The sequence below is a fragment of the Rattus rattus genome, chromosome 16 (assembly GCF_011064425.1).
Source record: "Rattus rattus isolate New Zealand chromosome 16, Rrattus_CSIRO_v1, whole genome shotgun sequence".
In the NCBI taxonomy this organism is placed as follows: domain Eukaryota; kingdom Metazoa; phylum Chordata; class Mammalia; order Rodentia; family Muridae; genus Rattus; species Rattus rattus.
The window spans coordinates 20,551,690-20,557,873 of NC_046169.1; the positions used below are offsets into that span (position 1 = coordinate 20,551,690).

General features: G+C 42.8%; 1 non-coding gene across 1 annotated transcript; it reads right to left on the reverse strand.

The window, feature by feature from the left end:
* Positions 1–4,915: 4,915 nt before the first annotated feature.
* LOC116885977 lies at positions 4,916–5,050 on the reverse strand. The gene has a single exon (XR_004386058.1). It is a non-coding gene; the product is annotated as a U4 spliceosomal RNA (small nuclear RNA).
* Positions 5,051–6,184: the final 1,134 nt, after the last annotated feature.

Consider the following 6,184-nt stretch of genomic DNA (forward strand, 5'->3'; position numbering starts at 1 on the left):
AGCATCGTGACAAAAACCTCTCTCTTCTAGGAGGGGGGTTTAGTGTCTCTACTTCAGTCATGTGCTAGAGACGTCTGATGTGCGTTCAATAGTCAGCCCGAGAAAAGCAGTCCATATTGCAGTAGGTCTCCTTCTAGATGGATTAAATCGAATGTATAAATTTGAAAGAATATAGCTTTAGCACGTTAGCTTAAAATATTACCTAAATCCCTCAGACCTCCATTAAAACGTTAAAACTTAAATTAAGAAAAGAAAAATGGAGATGGAAATTATTACAGACACTTGACCTAGAAGCTTGTGGGGCTTTCTGAACAAAATAATGTGTTCCAATACTGAGACAAATATAATTAGCCGGTTCTCAATAGCTCTATGCCCTTGAGGCAGGACCCATTGGTCCTCTTGTGATTACCATGCTTTCCTTAATTACGTTTTTTAAACACTTTATTTCAGACAGGGTATTGTACAGTTCAGGCTGGCCTTGAACTTCCTGTACAGCTAAGGATGACCTTAGAATTCTGACCCTTCAGATTTCGGAGTCCTGCCTACTAGGATTCTTACACTCTCGTGTAAACCCAGTTCCGAAGAAATGTCACTGTATTTATAGAATTTGACTTATTTTGTACACTTGAGAGTTTGTTCATGGTTGGAGTGGAGAAAAGTGGGCTTTTTAGAGAGGAGGACTAGGCAAGTGTCTGACTTCATTCTGCCTGTGTGGTCCTTCATGGAACCGAGTTTCAACACGTGTTCAGGAGGCTACAACCAACAGCCAACATTTAGCTCCTGTTCTTCATGCTACAAATACACGTCATTGCCCCAAGAATAGGTAGAGGGAGCAGAAATAAAGGAGAGGAAAAAGAACGTGAGAAGATAAAAGAAAGCTAGGAGTTGGAAGAAACACACATTCATAACATTATGACGCTTAAAATATACTGCTCTTTTCATTTTGATTGATGTTAAGATGGAACCCAGGACTTTTCATGTTAGATAAGTGGACAGCACCTCGGTGGAAGATTCTAAGAAAGCATTTTACCACTAGGGGATTCTAGGCAGTTGCTCTACCGCTGAGCCACGCCCCCAGGCCCTCACTGGGGGATTCTAGGCAGTTGCTCTACCGCTGAGCCGCGCCCCCAGGCCCTCACTGGGAGATTCTAGGCAGGTGCTCTACCACTGAGCTACGCCCCCAGCCCTCACTGGGGGATTCTAGGCAGGTGCTCTACCACTGAGCCACGCCCCCAGCCCCTCACTGGGGGATTCTAGGCAGGGCCTCTACTGAAGAGCCACATACCTCAGCCCTTCATTGCGGGATTCTAGGTGCACTGCTATGGAGCCATTCCATATTTATACTTTTCAATGGTTACATTATTTTTGGTGATGTTACACCCTATACAAAAGTCTCGACTTTGCCAAGAAGATGCTGTGCTCTTGAATATCTAGGACTGTGAGCTGCTGACCTCTTTTATTTATGAAGTGTCAGCCTCAGGTTTTGTCCTAGTTTTCTCTCTTTTGCTCTGATAAAGGTAATGGCCAAAAGGAACTCACGTAGGTAAAAGAGGGTTTATTTGGATTACGGGTCAGAGTCCATCTGTTGTGTGACACTATTACCGGGGAGACAAGAACACACATCTAATCACTCCTGGTATGCAACTGATGAGAGGCTGAAGTGCAGATTGAATCAAAGTCCAGCTTAATGGAGCAATGTGTTTTATTGGGGTTGCTTATGGAAATATGGGTGAGCAATTACAGAGGCAGAAATGACTCAGAGTCAGCTGCATCATCTAAGCCCACCCCAACATTTGGGGCAGCTCACAAAATCTACAAACCTGGAGCACCATTGCACAGCCTGCAGACAGCTCAACAGGTTGAAGCTACTTTTATAGTAGCTCAGTGTAGCGGAATTTTACCCCAGTCAATTGATTGGATAATAAAGATGACAAGAAGCCAATCCCTGGGTGAGAAGGAGGCGGGCCTTTTAGGTCTAAGAGAGGAAGAGGGAACACATGTATGGGGATGCGGGAGCAAAAACAGCAAAATATAGACCGGGTACTGTTCGATCTGGTAGATTCCACCACCAGAAGATTTCTAACATAGAATAGTTGATGATTTAGTATGATAGATTCTGTGCCCAGTGGTTGTGTGGGCTGAAGGGAAAGAATTTAGCTGGGGTGGAATTCGGCCAGGCTTTGGAACTGAAAGAGAGTGGTTTGGGAGCAGTTGGCCGCAGAGACAGATGAAGAGATCGTGGAGCTCTGGAGGGCAGAGCCAGTGTTTGTGGTAAAGGCATTGGTGAGGAGAAACACGCGGTCTCAGTCTCTCACCATATACCAGGCTGGGAACAGACCAAGACTGTTGGTGTCTAGCCGGCATTAGCATGGTGGATTGCTTTTAAACCTCTTGCAATCTTTCTTATGTTTGTTTTTTATTTAATATGTGTGTGCTCTGCTGCATGTGCACCTGCATGCCAGAAGTGGGCATCAGATCCCTTTAGAGATGGTCATGAGTCACCCATGTGGGTGTTGGGAATTGAACTCAGGACCTCTGGAAGAATAACCAGTGCTCTTAACCACTGAGCCATCTCCCCAGCCCCTGGATTGCTTTTTTAATAGTTACCTGCTACTTCTCAGTTGGCCTGAGCCTCTTCCAGGAAGCCAGTCTAGCCTTTGTTCATTCTAGGTAGTTTAGCCAGTCCTGGCTTCTTTCAGGGAGCTGGTCTAGTCTGAGCCTCTTTTAAACATCTCAGTTTAACTAAAAGTAGCACTTCACTGCTTATATACTCTTGGGCAGGAGGGGTTCTAGTGAATCTGATCAGTTTCAGGGACTTCCTAAAGCTAATTTGAGTTGTACTGTCTTAATAATGAGCTTCCATAGGGCGGATTGTTTCACCTTCCTTTAAAATATTCTGTTGATTCATCTCTTTATAAACTTCCTAAAATATATTATTGAGGTCTCATTTTCCTTTTATATCCTGTTTCTGAAGAGGTTTCTCTCAAGATGGAAGGTTTTAATCTCAGACGAAATTGCTACTCAACACCATTATTGCATGAATTGAAGGTCGAAGCATGAAGGCAGGAACTAAAGCTGAGATCACAGAGAAATGCTACTTACTGGCTTGTTCCCCATGGCTTGCACAGCCTGCTTTCTTATAAAATGTGAATCATCTTCCTACTCAAGTGTGGCACTGCTCACAGTAGGCTGGGCCCTCCCCATCAATCATTAATGAAAAAATGCCCTACAGACTTGCCTGTAGGTAATCTGATGTAGGCATTGGGATTCCACTTCCAAGAGAACTCTAGCTTGTGTCAAGTTGTTGTTGTCGGTGGTGGTAGTGGTGGTGGCGGTGGGTGGTGGTGGTGGTGGTGGTGGTGGTGGTGGTGGTGGTGGTGGTGGTGATGATGATGATGATGATATAGTGGTGGTAGTGGTGATGGTGATGGTGATAATGATTATAATAGTGGTGATGGCATAACTATTATAATAAATGTATCATTTATTATTATTATTAATGCAAACAGGATAAGAATTTTTATAGAGCACAGCACGGACTATGATTATTTCCTTTTAGAAGGCCTTAATAGTCCCACCCAGACCCTCAAATAGTCTCTCAGATCAGAAATTCCCACCACACCCAAACTTGGGCATCCACATCAGGTTACATGACACTGCTCCTAAGATTCTGTGTTTCTATGATCTGATTTAATTCATACATAATGTTTATTTGTTTTTTATGTTCATGTCTATATAGGTGTACCTATGTGTGTGTGGTGTGCATAAATGTATATGTGTGCATCTGTGCCAGAGGTCAACTTCAAGTGTCTTTTTAAATCACTTTCCACCTTATATTTTGAGATGGGACCTTATAGGACTTGGCAAGTCTGGGTAGTGAGCCCCAGGGACCCTCCTTTCTCATCCTCTGAACGTGTTCCCCAACTCCCACCAGCAGTGGGATTGCAGACATACACTACCACTTGTGGTTTCTTAATATGGGCTCTGGTGTTTGAATTTGAGTCTTCATGCTGTGTGGTAAGCAGTTTATCAACTCATCTATCTTTCCAACACTCTGAGTCTCTTGCTCTATCCTCATCCTCTTCTTCCTCTTGCTCCTCCTATCTTCCTCCCCCTCTTCCTCCTGATCCTCCTCCTCCTCTTCTTCTTCCTCCTCCTGCTTCTCCTCCTCTTCTTCTTCCTCATCTTCTGTGTGTCTGTACCATGGCACTCGTAGGCAGAAGTCAAAGGACAGCTGTATGGAATTGAGTGACTTGTTTCACCTTGATAACCAGGATAGAACTTGGGCTACTGGGCTTCTGTTGCAAGTACCTTTACCTGCAGAGCCAGCACAGAGGCCCGTAGCCTTTTCTTTATAGGATATTTCTAGCAATCCAACATGACTCATGAAAAGAGGGAGAGAGAGTGAGAGTGCTTGAGTGGTGGTGGGGGTGGGAGGAAGCAAGCCAGCTGTTGGAATTCATGTGTGCTTGTCTGGAGGAAATTTAAGATTTCAGAGGCGTGAGGGGAAATCGTGTCCATGTGGGATGCTTACGATAATAGATTTACAGCACTTCTATTCAGTGCCACACTTCTTGCTTATTAGATCTGTAAATTGTTACTTAAAGGTAAATGTTTCAGATGGATTTAGTTTTCACACTCCCTCTGAGAATCACACGCAATCCTAGAGGCCACGAAGCAGTCAGTATGACCTGAGTAAATTAAACTTGTTTAAAGTTATAAGGAAATGCATAGGTCTCTATCCACTCATGAACAAGTCAACCCTGAAAGAAGCCATAGAGATGCATTGCTAGCATGCATTAAGGAGTATCTTTGTAGGGATAGGGTGCAGAGCAACCAGATTATGCCTTGGAAATGATGAATTTACTGCCTACCAAAGGTTCAGGACATGGCTTATGTGGGAGGGGATGGAGAGTTAGAATACAATGTTCAGGCTCATTTGTGTGAATTTATGCACACAGTTGATTATGTATTGGGAAAAGTTTTCAATTAGCAATAATCGCGCCTCGGATAAACCTCATTGGCTACGATACTGCCACTGCGCAAAGCTTATGTATATGATTGATTATTCTATATAAGTTCAAACAAAAAGGGGTTAAACCCTTTGTTGACTACATTCTTACAATCTCTACAATAATTAGATAGATGATAGAGATAGATAGATGGATGGATGGATAGACAGATAGATAGATAGATAGATAAATACATAGATACATAGATGAAGAAAAGGGAATGAAGAAGGTTGTGGTTGTGGGCAGGCTATCTGGATAGCAATCTAGGGAAAATGATAATGCCAACTTGAGAGTATCTAGACTCTTCATAGAAATAAGCCTCTGGCCATGTATTTGATTAGGTAGATTGAGGTAGGAAGATTCACCCATCAATGTGGGTAGCACATTCCCTGAGTTGAGACCTAAGACTGAATAAAAAGGGGAAAGAGGGCCAGTGAGACAGATCAGCAGCATTTGCCATCAAACCTGACACCCAAATTCAGTTCCTGACCTTTACATGGTCTGAAAGAATCAATGTGCACAGCTTACCCTCTGGCCTCCATACATACGTTATGGCATACTTCCCCACACATGCATAACATACAAATCATTATATTTGTGGCTTTGAAAATAAAGGAGAAAATTATTCCTATTCATTGAAATATCATTTTATTGAAAATGAAGACAGGAATATAAAATGCTAGAGGGAAAGGGGGAACTAGGAATGTATCTGGTAGGACGCTTGCCTAGAATACACAAAGCTCTAGGTTTGAATCCCCAGTATAAGGGGGGGAATGCAGTTTTTAAAGAAGATTGTGGTATTATTCATCAGTTCAGAGTGTGCACTGTTCCTGCAGAGGACCCGTGTCCCCACTTCAGGCGTGTCACAACAACCTGTAACTCCGTCTCCAGAGGATTCCACATCCTCTTCAGGCCTCTGCATGTATCTGTAATCACGTGTGCATACGCACAGAGGGAGAGAGACTTGTATATTACATAATGAAAAAAATGTAAGCTTCAGAGTGAAAAGAGACATTTAATGTTTCCTCACACTAAGCCAAAAAAATCTGAAGTGTATTGCTTTCTTAGTATGTGTTTAATTAATCCATCACTTATTTGACATAAAGACTAAGCTGCCTGGAGTTTAATTAGAGCAAAGGGCACATTAACACAAAGTATCTAAAATGTTTAGA